Source organism: Schistocerca nitens, chromosome 7 (genome assembly GCF_023898315.1).
Source record: "Schistocerca nitens isolate TAMUIC-IGC-003100 chromosome 7, iqSchNite1.1, whole genome shotgun sequence".
NCBI classification, from domain to species: domain Eukaryota; kingdom Metazoa; phylum Arthropoda; class Insecta; order Orthoptera; family Acrididae; genus Schistocerca; species Schistocerca nitens.
This window is the reverse complement of record NC_064620.1, coordinates 520012606-520028429: the sequence shown is the minus strand read 5'-3', so window position 1 is coordinate 520028429 and position 15824 is coordinate 520012606. Positions and strand designations below refer to the sequence as shown.

The window sequence follows — 15824 nt, the reverse complement described above, 5'->3', positions numbered from 1 at the left end:
TGTTCAGTCCGGTGGTGTCGCTAGAGCTTCTCAGTGGTGAAGTCATGTATACCTCGGTAATAATTCATAATAGCGTGTTCATAAACACTCTAAGCGACAGCACTTTTCACTTAGTGGTAATTTCAGCACACTCTTACATAAATATTTCCGTCCGATTGAAACGGACGTGTAAAACCCTGTTCATTGATATTAATACAGAACTTCTCTGTCCTCTTACAAAGCACTTCGCGTGTTGTCTTGTTGCGTTATTAAAATGATTCGCAGAATGACTGCGGGGATTACTTCTTTATTTTTGTGTCAAAGTAAGCACTCTTTCTCCCGATCAATGACCTCAATTATTTTTGCGATGTTTGAATGTGGGATTGTGTTGTCTTGGAAGTACCGATCTAAACCAGAGTTAAAGGTTCGACGTATAAGGTTTGCCAACACTGGAAATAGGTTCGTAGTCACAAAACGGAACGAGGATCATCACTCGTCCACTAAATGCCGCGATTTTGGTGGATAAGTTGAAAACCCCTTGCGACTAACGGAAACCCTAACGACACTCCAGCGTATGGCTTGGCACACCAGCAGACCATTCCAGTTCACGGAGACGGATACTCGGATACTCTCGACTGTGTCCTTCAGTTGTAAGTACGTCAGATTTTTCTGCGAAATTTATCTCTAATTACTAAAAATAAAAATAAAAAATGTTATTCCATTGTCTGTTTCGGAATTTAGAGAGGAATAAACTCACTTTCTTTCAGCAATGTTGTAGGAAGCGTTTTGCTGTTCAAACTTTTTTTCATTCAGATCTTATGGATGATGGACAGCATAGTCTATTGTGCTTTGCTGCGTCCTAGGCATGACATGCTATCACAGTCCGTCATAGTTAGTTTTATGCGCCCCGATAGCTGAGTGGTCAGCGTGACGGATTGCCGTCCTACGGGCCCGGGTTCGATTCCCGGCCGAGTCGGCGATTTTCTCCGCTCAGGGACTGGGTGTTGTGCAGTCTTCATCATCATTTCATCCCCATCTGGCGCGAAGGACGCCCAATGTGGCGTCGAATGTAATAAGACCTGCGCCATGGCGGCCGGACCTGCCCCGCAAGGGGCCTCCCGGCCAATGACGCCAAACGCTGATTTTCATTTCCATGGTTAGCTTTCAGCTCCTTGTTCTGATCTTATTCGTGTATGTAGATTTACATGCATATATGAAAGAACATACGAGTATACTGTTGAAGATCCACAACAGTACAAAGTATTTCGAAATTAATTAGCTGACTGCGAATTCCTTGACCTCGGCTGTTTTAGGTATACATCAACTACCTAACAGTGACTCATGGAAATTGTGCTTCACTGGGACTCGAATCAGGTGTTCCCACCTACCGCGAATAGTTCCATTAACCAGGGTGACTGTCCGTGCACACTCCCTGGATCTACAGCTGTGTCAAATATTTCAGTAACCCTTTATCGAATTCTGTTTGAGGATCAAAGCCGAGACGTTGCTCTCTATTACGTGCTCATACTAATCAGTAGTGGTTGTCCGGTGTGCGACTTGAATAGTGGCCGGCCGCTGTGGCCGAGCGCTTCTGGGCGCTTCAGTACGGAACCGCGCTGCTGCAACGGTCGGAGGTTCGAATCCTGCCTCGGGCATGGATGTGTGTGATGTCCTTAGGTTAGTTAGGTGTAAGTAGTTCAAAGTCTAGGGGACTGATGACCTCGGATGTTAAGTCCCCTCGTGCTTAGAGACATTTGAACCATATGAACTTGAATAGTCTCAGCTTCCATTGGGGTTAATCAATAGTTCATATTTTCGTGAATGTATGAGAAGCATAACGTGAGCGAACCAATGTCATACCGCAGACTTGCAACAACCCACGATTAGCACTATGACACAATTTGACGAAAGACAATAGTCAGTAATTAAGAGATTACGTGAATCCATACACATTATACAAATGTGTGTGTGTGTATGTGTGTTACACATATTTCCACCACCTGTTTCTTTTTTTCTTTTTGTATTCATTAACCTTCTGACTGGTTTGATGCGGATCGCCACGAATCTCTCTCCTGTGCCAACTTCTTCATCTCAGCGTAACACTTACAACCTACGCCCTCAACTATTTGCTGAATGTATTCCAAGTCGAGGGACATGAAAGGGAAGCAGTGGTTGGGAAGCGAGTAAGACAGGGTTGTAGCCTCTCCCCGATGTTATTCAATCTGTATATTGAGCAAGCAGTAAAGGAAACAAAAGAAAAATTCGGAGTAGGTATTAAAATCCATGGAGAAGAAATAAAAACTTTGAGGTTCGCCGATGACATTGTAATTCTGTCAGAGACAGCAAAGGACTTGGAAGAGCAGTTGAATGGAATGGACAGTGTCTTGAGAGGAGTATATAAGATGAACATCAACAAAAGCAAAACGAGGATAATGGAATATAGTCGAATTAAGTCGGGTGATGCTGAGGGAATTAGATTAGGAAATGAGACACTTAAAGTAGTAAAGGAGTTTTGCTATTTGGGGAGCAAAATAACTGATGATGGTCGAAGTAGAGAGGATATAAAATGTAGACTGGCAATGGCAAGGAAAGCGTTTCTGAAGAAGAGAAATTTGTTAACATCGAGTATAGATTTAAGTGAAAGTATTTGTTTGGAGTGTAGCCATGTATGTAAGTGAAACATGGACGATAAATAGTTTGGACAAGAAGAGAATAGAAACTTTCGAAATGTGGTGCTACAGAAGAATGCTGAAGATTAGATGGGTAGATCACATAACTAATGAGGAAGTATTGAATAGGATTGGGGAGAAGAGAAGTTTGTGGCACAACTTGACCAGAAGAAGGGATCGGTTGGTAGGACATGTTCTGAGGCATCAAGGGATCACCAATTTAGTATTGGAGGGCAGCGTGGAGGGTAAAAATCGTAGAGGGATACCAAGAGATGAATACACTAAGCAGATTCAGAAGGATGTAGGCTGCAGTAGGTAATGGGAGCTGAAGAAGCTTGCACAGGATAGAGTAGCATGGAGAGCTGCATCAAACCAGTCTCAGGACTGAAGACCACAACAACAACAACATTCCAATCTCGTCTTTCTCTACAGTTTTTACCCTCTACAGTTCCCTCTAATACCATGGAAGTCATTCCCTCTTGTCTTAGGAGATATTCTATCACCCTGTACCTTCTCCTGTCTCTGTGTTCCACGTATTTGTTTTCTCTCCGATTCTGCGCAGAAATTCCTCATTCCTTACCTTATCAGTCCACCTACTTTTCAACGTTCGTCCCTAGACCACGCTAAACCACTGGACCGATTCAACCAAAGTTGTTACACATATCCCTTACTGTCAGGCAACAATCACTGTAGGGGTGAGAAACACCTACGCGTCTACTTGTACATAGTTCATGAGATATGACGTCATGAACAATGAGAAGTGTGAGAAACTGCCGCATCATCCATGCCGTTTAAGTATATTACTTCTGTCCTACGAACTGTATTCGCAACAGATTTCGCAGGCAGTGTTCACATATGCCGCTAAAATCACCTAGAAAAGTATATCGTGGTATACAATATAGTTCAGGAGATATGACGTCATTAACACTGAGATGCGTGAATAACTGCCGTATTGTGCATGAATTTTATATGTATTACTTCTTTTCTACTAAATGCATTCGCAACACATTTTGCAGACAGTATCCAAGTATGTCGCTGAATGTACGAATAAAATTATTTATATGACACATAGATCAGGAAAACGACGTCATAAACAATGAGATGCGTAAAAATCTGCCGCATCATGCATGATGTACAAATATGTTACTTCTTTGCTACTAACTCTAATCGCAACGTATTTCGCTGTCACATCCAGATATGCCACTGAATGTACCTACACAAATATGTCATTGTAAGACACGGAGTTCAATAGATATGACGTTACAAACACTATGATATGTGAAAAAAATGCCGCATCATGTATGCAGTTTTAATGCATTTATTCTTTGCTTCTGAGACACTCCTACAGACGAGTCAATTTAAGGAAATGCCTGACATCTGGCAACGCTTATCACAACTTTCAACTGCGAAGCGTAAACGGCTATAGGCGAAAACTATAGATGTCTAAAGAAGTATGAAGAAGCGTTACCATAGAGACTTTCACGCTGTAGACACGCGAAGCTGATGCGCTCAGCGTACATGTTTCTTAATACGCATGCTCTGCTTATACATTTGTACACCATGCATGTTTCTCTGTACGATTGTTCCATAATTTCAAAAGTGTTTTCAAGAATACATGGAAATGAAATTTTGTTGTTACTGCTATACGAGCGCAGATAAGTTTTGTTTTATTTTCTAATAGAAAATTGGCAAAACGAATACGCGGGCAATGCCGGGGCTGTCAGCTAATTATAATACAAAACGACCTTATTACATGTTCGACCGACATTCCTTAAAAGTAGAACAAGACACACCACTTATACGACTCCTCACGTTCAAACCACATAGCAGAAAAACTTACAACGTTAGCAGAAGCATTACGATATTCCGCATAATGCGATTAACATTCGTATACAACACTGTCATGAACATCAACAAAAGCGAAACAAGGATAATGGAATGTAGTGTAATTAAATCAGGTGATGCTGCGGGAATTAGATTATTAAATGATACGCTTAAAGTAGTAAATGAGTTTTGCTATTTGGGGAGCAAAATAACTGCTGATGGTCGAAGTAGAGAGGATGCAAAATGTAGACTGGCAATGGCAAGGAAAGCGTTTCTGAAGAAGAGAAACTTGTTAACATCGAGTATAGATTTAAGTTTCAGGAAGTCGTTTCTGAAAGTACACTCCTGGAAATTGAAATAAGAACACCGTGAATTCATTGTCCCAGGAAGGGGAAACTTTATTGACACATTCCTGGGGTCAGATACATCACATGATCACACTGACAGAACCACAGGCACATAGACACAGGCAACAGAGCATGCACAATGTCGGCACTAGTACAGTGTATATCCACCCTTCGCAGCAATGCAGGCTGCTATTCTCCCATGGAGACGATCGTAGAGATGCTGGATGTAGTCCTGTGGAACGGCTTGCCATGCCATTTCCACCTGGCACCTCAGTTGGACCAGCGTTCGTGCCGAACGTGCAGACCGCGTGAGACGACGCTTCATCCAGTCCCAAACATGCTCAATGGGGGACAGATCCGGAGATCTTGCTGGCCAGGGTAGTTGACTTACACCTTCTAGAGCACGTTGGGTGGCACGGGATACGTGCGGACGTGCATTGTCCTGTTGGAACAGCAAGTTCCCTTGCCGGTCTAGGAATGGTAGAACGATGGGTTCGATGACGGTTTGGATGTACCGTGCACTATTCAGTGTCCCCTCGACGATCACCAGTGGTGTACGGCCAGTGTAGGAGATCGCTCCCCACACCATGATGCCGGGTGTTGGCCCTGTGTGCCTCGGTCGTATGCAGTCCTGATTGTGGCGCTCACCTGCACGGCGCCAAACACGCATACGACCATCATTGGCACCAAGGCAGAAGCGACTCTCATCGCTGAAGACGACACGTCTCCATTCGTCCCTCCATTCACGCCTGTCGCGACACCACTGGAGGCGGGCTGCACGATGTTGGGGCGTGAGCGGAAGACGGCCTAACGGTGTGCGGGACCGTAGCCCAGCTTCATGGAGACGGTTGCGAATGGTCCTCACCGATACCCCAGGAGCAACAGTGTCCCTAATTTGCTGGGAATTGGCGGTGCGGTCCCCTACGGCACTGCGTAGGATCCTACGGTCTTGGCGTGCATCCGTGCGTCGCTGCGGTCCGGTCCCAGGTCGACGGGCACGTGCACCTTCCGCCGACCACTGGCGACAACATCGATGTACTGTGGAGACCTCACGCCCCACGTGTTGAGCAATTCGGCGGTACGTCCACCCGGCCTCCCGCATGCCCACTATACGCCCTCGCTCAAAGTCCGTCAACTGCACATACGGTTCACGTCCACGCTGTCGCGGCATGCTACCAGTGTTAAAGCCTGCGATGGAGCTCCGTATGCCACGGCAAACTGGCTGACACTGACGGCGGCGGTGCACAAATGCTGCGCAGCTAGCGCCATTCGACGGCCAACACCGCGGTTCCTGGTGTGTCCGCTATGCCGTGCGTGTGATCATTGCTTGTACAGCCCTCTCGCAGTGTCCGGAGCAAGTATGGTGGGTCTGACACACCGGTGTCAATGTGTTCTTTTTTCCATTTCCAGGAGTGTATTTTTATGGAGTGTAGCCATGTATGGAAGTGAAACGTGGACGATAAATAGTTCAGAAAAGAAGAGAATAGATGTAACAGAATAGAAGCTTTCGAAATGTGGTGCTACAGAACAATGCTGAAGATTAGATGGGTAGATCACATAACTAATGAGAAGAAATTGAATAGAAATGGAGAGAAGAGGAATTTGTGGCACAACTTGACTAGAAAAGGGATAGGTTGGTAGGGCTTATTCTGAGGCATCAAGGGATCACCAGTTTAGAACTGGAGGGCATCGTGGAGGGTAAAAACCGTACAGGGAGACCAAGAGATGAATACACTAAACAGATTCAGAAGGATGTAGGTTTCAGTAGGTACTGGGAGATGAAGAAGCTTGCACAGGATAGAGTAGCATGGAGAGTTGCATCAAACCAGTCTATGGACTGAAGACCACAACAACAACAGCGACAATGTCTCGCTACTGACGTGGGTCGTAGCATACGCTGCCGCCTCCTGTCCTGGTTGGCGACTAAAGGTCCAGTTCGGCTGACCATGGCTCAGTTCATATCATCGGTGCCGTCTTGTTACTTAAATCTTCAAATAGTTGGAAAGGTGGGGTGACAACTCTCTGATACCTCAAAAACAACAGACTTCGAGGCACAAATTTCTATTCCAATCTACAGTTTACTAGTTTTCGGAAAAGCTTTTCTTGCTTTTGTCATACTATGTCGCAACATTTTACTTCTGCCTACATCAGCTATATTCATATCTGTATTGCAAAGTGTTGTGTCTAGGAATCATGCATACTCGGTTCGCTATCAAACATCTCCTATTAATGAGTTTTATTACAACAAAACAATTACAGTACTTTGATAGATGTGTCGCAAGCTAGGGACGACATACAAAACAATCGGTCTTCTTCAGAACGGACTAACACAAGTATGTGCTAAGCAGAGAGTACTGATGAGGTGGCTAACATTGAAGCTGCTGCCGAAATGGGCGTCCACCAGTCGGGCGTGGCGCTTATGAAGTCTTTACGTAGGGGCGCCGGCCGAAGTGGTCGAGCGGCTCTAGGCGCTACAGTCTGGAACCACGCGACCGCTACGGTCGCAGGTTCGAATCCTGCCTCGGGCATGGATGTGTGTGATGTCCTTAGGTTAGTTATGTTTAAGTAGTTCTAAGTTCTAGGGGACTGATGACCTCAGAAGTTAAGTCCCATAGTGCACAGAGCCATTTGAACCATTTTACGAAGGGGCCGCTGATGTCGCGTTGTCGTCTTGGAGGGAGATCGGTCAGCGTGCGATTGGCTGAAGTCTTCTCGTAGCCTTCCTTCTCTTCCTCGTCGTTTCGGACTGGCGTGCCTGCGCTGACTTTACACCGTAACATAAAGCCCATCAGCTGCCCTCAAATGTTTCATTTCCAAATACTCTCAGCATCATCAGATATAGTACCACTACTCCTCATTATACTCGTTCTACTTTTGTTGGCTTTCTTTTCATATCCTCTTCTTCCGCATTGCGTCCATTGCATCGAACTGATTGTCCAAATCCTTTGCTTTCCCTGATAAAATTACAATATCAACAGACTTTGAAGTTTTTCTCTCCCTTAACTTTAATTCCTTTTCCTAATTTCTCCTGAATTTCCTTCACTAATAGAATAACGTACATTTTGTGCAACAAAGGCAGATAGGCTGCAACCATGTTTGAGTTCCCTCTCGTTTCCGTCACCTCTTTCTCGCCTTTTGATTGAATTCTGGTTTCTGTACAGGATTTAAATTAACTTCCGCACAATGTATATTATTCCTGATAATTTCTGAATTCTGAGCGGTGTATTCCAATTTACATGGACAGAATCGCTTTTCCTACTCTGTCGGCTACTAAAATTGCAACTCTTTGATGGCAAGCGTTAATGTCCTATGAATTGTACTACATGCAGTATATGCTTAAGCAAATGATTAGCATTTCAGGATAACCGCAACAAGTAGTAGGATTTATGCTATTTGTTAGGGTCGCCCAGAAAGTAAGGCAACATATTTTATTCTTCAACAATTATTTGTTGTTGTTGTTGTTGTTGTGGTCCTCAGTCCTGAGACTGGTTTGATGCAGCTCTCCATACTACTCTATACTGTGCAAGCTTCTTCATCTCCCAGTACCTACTGCAACTTACATCCTTCTGAATCTGCTTAGTGCACTGATCTCTTGGTCTCCCTCTACGATTTTTACCCTCCACGCTGCCCTCCAATGCTAAATTTGTGATCCCTTGATGCCTCAAAACACATCCTACCAACCGATCCCTTCTTCTAGTCAAGTTGTGCCACAAACTTCTCTTCTCCCCAATCCTATTCAGTACCTCCTCATTAGCTACGTGATCTACCCACCTTATCTTCAGCATTCTTCTGTAGCACTACAATTCGAAAGCTTCTATTCTCTTCTTGTCCAAACTGGTTATCGTCCATGTTTCACTTCCATACATGGCTACACTCCATACAAATACTTTCAGAAACGACTTCCTGACACTTAAATCTATACTCGATGTTAACAAATTTCTCTTCTTAATTACTTATTGAACAAAATAAAACGTACATACACGAAAGAATTATGTTCCTTCTACTTTCCTATTTTCCGTTCAATCTACTTCCCGTGTTGTGGCCTTCCTCCAGCGAGACACAAGGTGGTGTATGCCCTGTCGGTACCATTCTTTGTTCGAATCCTGCCTCGGGCATGGATGTGTGTTAGTTGGGTTTGCGTAGTTCTAAGTCTATGGGACTGATGACCTCAGATGTTAAGTCCCATAGTGCTTGGAGTCATTTGAACCAATCTTTGTTCTGGATACGAAGCCATTTCTTCTCTGTGAGAATCATCTCTTCGTCATCCTCCAAAATATCTTCCACGAATGGCGTCCTTGAATGGCTTGAGGAAGCTAGAGGGTTGTAGTGTGGATGGGATAAGACTATCCAAGCCTTTTTGGTGATACTATTATGTCCCGAAGTCCTCATATTTGCGTGAGGCTGAGCTTTATCATGCGGAAGTAAACAATCAGCTCGGTTGTTTTGGCACCGAAGTCGCTGGGAGCGCTTCTTGGTTTTGCTTGACGTGTTCACACATGCGTCACATTTAACGATGCTTTTGGGATCACTTCAATGAGTCTGACGCCCTCACAGTGCCAAAACACAGTGACCATGACCTTACCAGCGGAAGCAGTTGCTGCGAGGATGACGTAATGCCACCGACTGTCGTTTTGTTTCAGATGGTGACCCAAGGTTTTGAAAGTCCACCCCTTGTTTGTTAAGCTGATTAATTTTCATGTAAGAAGTATCTCCCTTTAATATAAGCGGACGCAGTGCTCCATGGTTCCCATTTCTATCACTATGTGTCTAATTCTTTCAATTAGACCCGATACATTTAGATATGGGTAATCAAACCCGCTAGAAAAGATAGTATTCTAATTTAGAAATGAAGCAACGGATAACGCAACATCGGTGAATGGCCATGAAACAATACGTGCACATTAGGGACGGTAAGAGTTTCTTTTTCTGATACTATGAATTCAATTAGTTGCATGAAGTGCATAATGCGTACAATGGCTTTCCCTGGATTGAAAATTCACGGAATATAGTCATTATCTCAGTGGTATGGATGAAGGATACTAAACAACGTTAAGAGAGAATTTCAATTATCATTCTGATTTATTTCGATAATATTTAAGAAAGCTATTACTCTCTGTGACAAAACATTTAAGGAAACTATTACTCCTTGTGACAAAACGTTCATGAAATCTATTATACAGGGTGATTCAAAAAGAATACCACAACTTTAGAAATTTAAAACTCTGCAACGACAAAAGGCAGAGCTAAGCACTATCTGTCGGCGAATTAAGGGAGCTATAAAGTTCCATTTAGTTGTACATTTGTTTGCTTGAGGCGCTGTTGACTAGGCGTCAGCGTCAGTTGATGCTAAGATGGCGACCGCTCAACAGAAAGCTTTTTGTGTTATTGAGTACGGCAGAAGTGAATCGACGACAGTTGTTCAGCGTGCATTTCGAACGAAGTATGGTGTTAAACCTCCTGATAGGTGGTGTATTAAACGTTGGTATAAACAGTTTACAGAGAATGGGTGTTTGTGCAAAGGGGAAAGTTCTGGACGGCCGAGAACGAGTGATGAAAATGTAGCACGCATCCAGCAAGCATTTGTTCGCAGCCCAGGAAAATCGACTCGCAGAGCTAGCAGAGAGCTGCAAATTCCACAATCAACTGTATGGAGAGTCCTACGAAAAAGGTTAGTTATGAAACCTGAAAGTCAACTACCCGAGGCGATGGATCGGCCGCCAGGCAGCCCGTGACAGAGCACTTCATCACTGGCCTCCAAGAAGCCCTGATCTTACCCCCTGCGATTTTTTCTTATGGGGGTATGTTAAGGATATGGTATTTCGGCCACCTCTCCCAGCCACCATTGATGATTTGAAACGAGAAATAACAGCAGCTATCCAAACTGTTACGCCTGATATGCTACAGAGAGTGTGGAACGAGTTGGAGTATCGGGTTGATATTGCTCGTGTGTCTGGAGAGGGCCATATTGAACATCTCTGAACTTGTTTTTGAGTGAAAAAAAAAACCTTTTTAAATACTCTTTGTAATGATGTATAAAAGAAGGTTACATTATGTTTCTTTCATTAAATACACATTTTTAAAGTTGTGGTATTCTTTTTGAATCACCCTGTATTTAAGAAAACTACCACTCTGAGTGACAAAACCTACATGAAGCACTCACTATCTCTTGCATCTCGTCATACCGGAAACATAGGGAACACTTCGTCGCCAGTTACATCTAATAATGATGAAAATGGGTAAAAATGAAAGTTACTGAATGGTGGCCCCTTAACACTAGTTAGTTATTGTCACACCTATTTAACTCGCGGAGTAGGGAAGGATATTACCTTTCACTCTCTCAAACATTACTTGGATTACTACACATGCAGTACCATGCGGATAAGTTCATGTTGAAACCGCGTATTATGCAACCGCAATGCAACGCGGTAAGCAAACCAGGCCAGGCTTCATGACTCCGCATTATTCATACTATGATTAACGAATGGCAAATCTAGTGACTACCGTTATGAATGCTGGCAACACGTGGCCAAGTTCGACAATAAAGAAACAAGTAAAATAAACCATTGAATCGTGAAAAATTTATATTTCTTGTATCCAGAACGAAACTATGCAACTAACGAAACATTAATAACCCTATCCGCTATTGACCTAAGAACAAGAACCTTTGGTTCATGCCCTCAATCACCTCGCTCCTAAGTCCACTAGTTGGAACACATTAATCTGAAAAATTTCTACAAATAAAATATCGCTGAACGTTTCCCGGTATTAATTCACACCCGAACATGCTTCATAATCAATGTTACCCCAAAAAACCTACATTATGAATACCTTTTCTCACCATGAATGACGAGCGCCGCACCCTTGCGTCCGTCTCGTTCAATCGGAGGCCCCAGTGTGTCCTAACATGGCGCGTTCCAGGACCAACCACCAACCGTTCAAAAAAACTGGTGGTGGGGGTAGGACCTCAGTGAGAACCAACCTCACAAACTCTGCCCTGCTCATCCCCACTATCTTTGGAATCACGAACTCTCTGCCGAATCTGCTCACGTTGTTATGTTGGTGCTTAACTACCCTACTGCTACCATCTCTGACTAACCCAGATTATTATACACTCCTGGAAAGGGAAAAAAGAACACATTGACACCGGTGTGTCAGACCCACCATACTTGCTCCGGACACTGCGAGAGGGCTGTAGAAGCAATGATCACACGCACGGCACAGCGGACACACCAGGAACCGCGGTGTTGGCCGTCGAATGGCGCTAGCTGCGCAGCATTTGTGCACCGCCGCCGTCAGTGTCAGCCAGTTTGCCGTGGCATACGGAGCTCCATCGCAGTCTTTAACACTGGTAGCATGCCGCGACAGCGTGGACATGAACCGTATGTGCAGTTGACGGACTTTGAGCGAGGGCGTATAGTGGGCATGCGGGAGGTCAGGTGGACGTACCGCCGAATTGCTCAACACGTGGGGCGTGAGGTCTCCACAGTACATCGATGTTGTCGCCAGTACTCGACGGAAGATGCACGTGCCCGTCGACCTGGGACCGGACCGCAGCGACGCACGGATGCACGCCAAGACCGTAGGATCCTACGCAGTGCCGTAGGGGACCGCACCGCCACTTACCAGCAAATTAGGGACACTGTTGCTCCTGGGGTATCCATGAAGCTGGGCTACGGTCCCGCACACCGTTAGGCCGTCTTCCGCTCACGCCCCAACATCGTGCAGCCCGCCTCCAGTGGTGTCGCGACAGGCGTGAATGGAGGGACGAATGGAGACGTGTCGTCTTCAGCGATGAGAGTCGCTTCTGCCTTGGTGCCAATGATGGTCGTATGCGTGTTTGGCGCCGTGCAGGTGAGCGCCACAATCAGGACTGCATACGACCGAGGCACACAGGGCCAACACCCGGCATCATGGTGTGGGGAGCGATCTCCTACACTGGCCGTACACCACTGGTGATCGTCGAGGGGACACTGAATAGTGCACGGTACATCCAAACCGTCATCGAACCCATCGTTCTACCATTCCTAGACCGGCAAGGGAACTTGCTGTTCCAACAGGACAATGCACGTCCGCATGTATCCCGTGCCACCCAACGTGCTCTAGAAGGTGTAAGTCAACTACCCTGGCCAGCAAGATCTCCGGATCTGTCCCCCATTGAGCATGGTTGGGACTGGATGAAGCGTCGTCTCACGCGGTCTGCACGTCCAGCACGAACGCTGGTCCAACTGAGGCGCCAGGTGGAAATGGCATGGCAAGCCGTTCCACAGGACTACATCCAGCATCTCTACGATCGTCTCCATGGGAGAATAGCAGCCTGCATTGCTGCAAAAGGTGGATATACACTGTACTAGTGCCGACATTGTGCATGCTCTGTTGCCTGTGTCTATGTGCCTGTGGTTCTGTCAGTGTGATCATGTAATGTATCTGACCCCAGGAATGTGTCAATAAAGTTTCCCCCTCCTGGGACAATGAATTCACGGTGTTCTTATTTCAATTTCCAGGAGTGTTTATTCCATGCATAATTACGTTTATCCATCCACATACATCACGGGATCAAAGGATGAGAGAGGAGGTGTGGCACTAACAGAAGAAAAAATATACACGGAAGCATTCTTGTATCCAGAGGTTAATTAGCTAGATGAAACATTGAAAGGACGCTCTCGGCTTAAAATGAATTATTAAACATGTAGAAATTAATCAGTCAGTTAAATGAAGCGTAAACCAGTGACGTTTCAGTTTCAACACCAGCCTGAAAAGTCGCAGCAGCTCAGAAGATATGTTCTTCTGGCAGATTTATGTTCCACCGTGAGATAGCGTGGAACTCATCGTGCACACACACATTTGAGTGATCAATTTAATCCATAATTCCTTTTGTGTTTGACTGCTTCAGTGCTCACTGCCGAGTTGTTACGTGTCGGTCCTTGTGAATGAGTACATCAGCGAGCTGCATGTTGTCAATTGTGACAGCTGTGGATGGCCTCCCCGAACGCTGCAAGTCTGTGATGTCTGCTGAACGTCCTCCTGGTAATGGGCGTATCCTCTGCTCCTAGCGTCTAACTTACATCTGTCGATTGCAGATGTTCTATAAACTGCACAGAAACAGTTTTGAACGTTCCCAACAGTTTCTTTCTCCGCTCTGAGAAATTCAGTGACGACACACTATAACGTACGTCCCTCACAGACGCCGTTTTTAAACATTGCTGCAGCTACACTCTATGTCGGAGGGGACGGCAAATTTGCGCACGCACTCCGGAAACTTCGAATAAAGCATACCTAAAATTTCACATTCGTACCATTGTTGTTGGCTGAGCAGGTATGTGTGGTACATTACTTTCTGGCCGACATTCGTACATTTCGTGTATAAGGAAAGATTATGTAGCGTGTTTCTCATTCAGAAGTAGCAACTAATATTCATTATTTGTGTTAAGATCCTGTTGTGCCCCAAGCAAGGTGAAACGTCTGCCAAAGCAGGTGCAATTCGACAGTGACATGATCGTGTTGAGTCGAAATTGCAGTTTATTGATATTACTGTCTGCGGTCGTTGTGACAGAATGACTGTCGTGCGAACACGGAATCGATTGGTTCAGTAGGTCCATACCCAACGGGATGCTGGATCTCAGCTCCGGTCCACTTGGACTCGAGAGGACATATGGTAGGCTAAGCTAGGCAGAATCGTACCTTGGAGTCAGGAAAAAGGTTTGTTTGTAGCGAGACAGTTATCTTCACGAACTGCGGCGTCTGGAGCACCACTGACAGAGCGGAAACTGTTGTTGTGGCTTCCCTTGATGCACCGATAGTGATGCCCTCAACGACAATACTAGGCACAGGAAGGGCACCACGTCGACTGTGGACGCATCCGTAATTGGAGGCTCCGAGGGTATAGCGTTGTCAAATTACGTTAGTCTTCCTCATATTGGAACAGCACTTGGCGTCTGGCGTCGGGCGCCGCTGGGTATACGCCACGATCACCCCCGGGTCGTGCAGATGGTAATTTGTGTAACAGATGTAGAATATCTGATATGTGCACCATCTTCGAGGAATCTGGAGATTTCATCCTCCATCAAGATAACGTAATACTGCACGTTGGTCGTGCTGCACTGGCCTTCCTCGGTAGCACACTGTTCGACTGTCGCCCTGGCCAGCTCTCCCACCTCCTGAAAACGTGTGGCCATACGTTGCCACCAGGAAGGCGCGCTAGTCACTACTTCTGATGACTCTTGGCGTAGAGTTGAAGCAGCATCGAATGACTTCCCTTCCCTGTTAGCCAAACGTAGTTGGTTTTCTCAAGGGTCTCAGCAATTCTTGAGAAATATCAGATATTTACCTGATTTGTTTCGATTTGGATCCGTATAGAGGTCCAAATGCTTCAAATGGCTCCGAGCACTATCGGACTTAACATCTGAGGTCACCAGTCCCCTAGAACTTAGAACTACGTAAACCTAACTAACCTAAGAACATCACACACATCCATGCCCGAGGCAGGATTCAAACCTGCGACCGTAGCAGTCGCGCGGTTCCGGACTGAAGCGCCTAGAACCGCTCGGCCACCGCGGCCGACCCGCACAAAGGAAGGTCTAGAAAAATCTGTGAGAACAAGAGAACAAAATAAAGGACCCAGCGACACAGGAGGAATAGTTTTCCCTCTACAATGACTAGAAAAGTCTTTTTTTAAGATATAAGCTCTCTCCTGAGATGATGAACTCATATCGCCACATCAGAATTAGGATAATGAGAGATTATCAAGCGGTCAAGGTTAGCATCGATATTAATTAATTTTGGTTACAATTTTATGTTACGTTTCATCCTATGGCAAACAAAAGGTACCGAACAGGCATTAATGATGTCGCGGCATAGTGGTACCCACGCATATTACGAAAACGGATGTACATATATACTCATATGTATGTATGTACGTTCCTAGTCTCCTAAACCACTGGACCGATTTCGAGCAAACTTGACTGACTGGAAATCGTCGCTGTAGCTTTAATAACCACCTACCTATCAA

The 15824-nt window shown here is 45.2% G+C and overlaps 1 protein-coding gene across 1 annotated transcript in view; it reads right to left on the bottom strand.

Annotated features, from left to right (window-relative positions):
- Positions 1 to 15824, bottom strand: part of LOC126195720 (uncharacterized) — a 59458-nt gene that overhangs the window by 34325 nt on the left and 9309 nt on the right. The window lies entirely within an intron of this gene.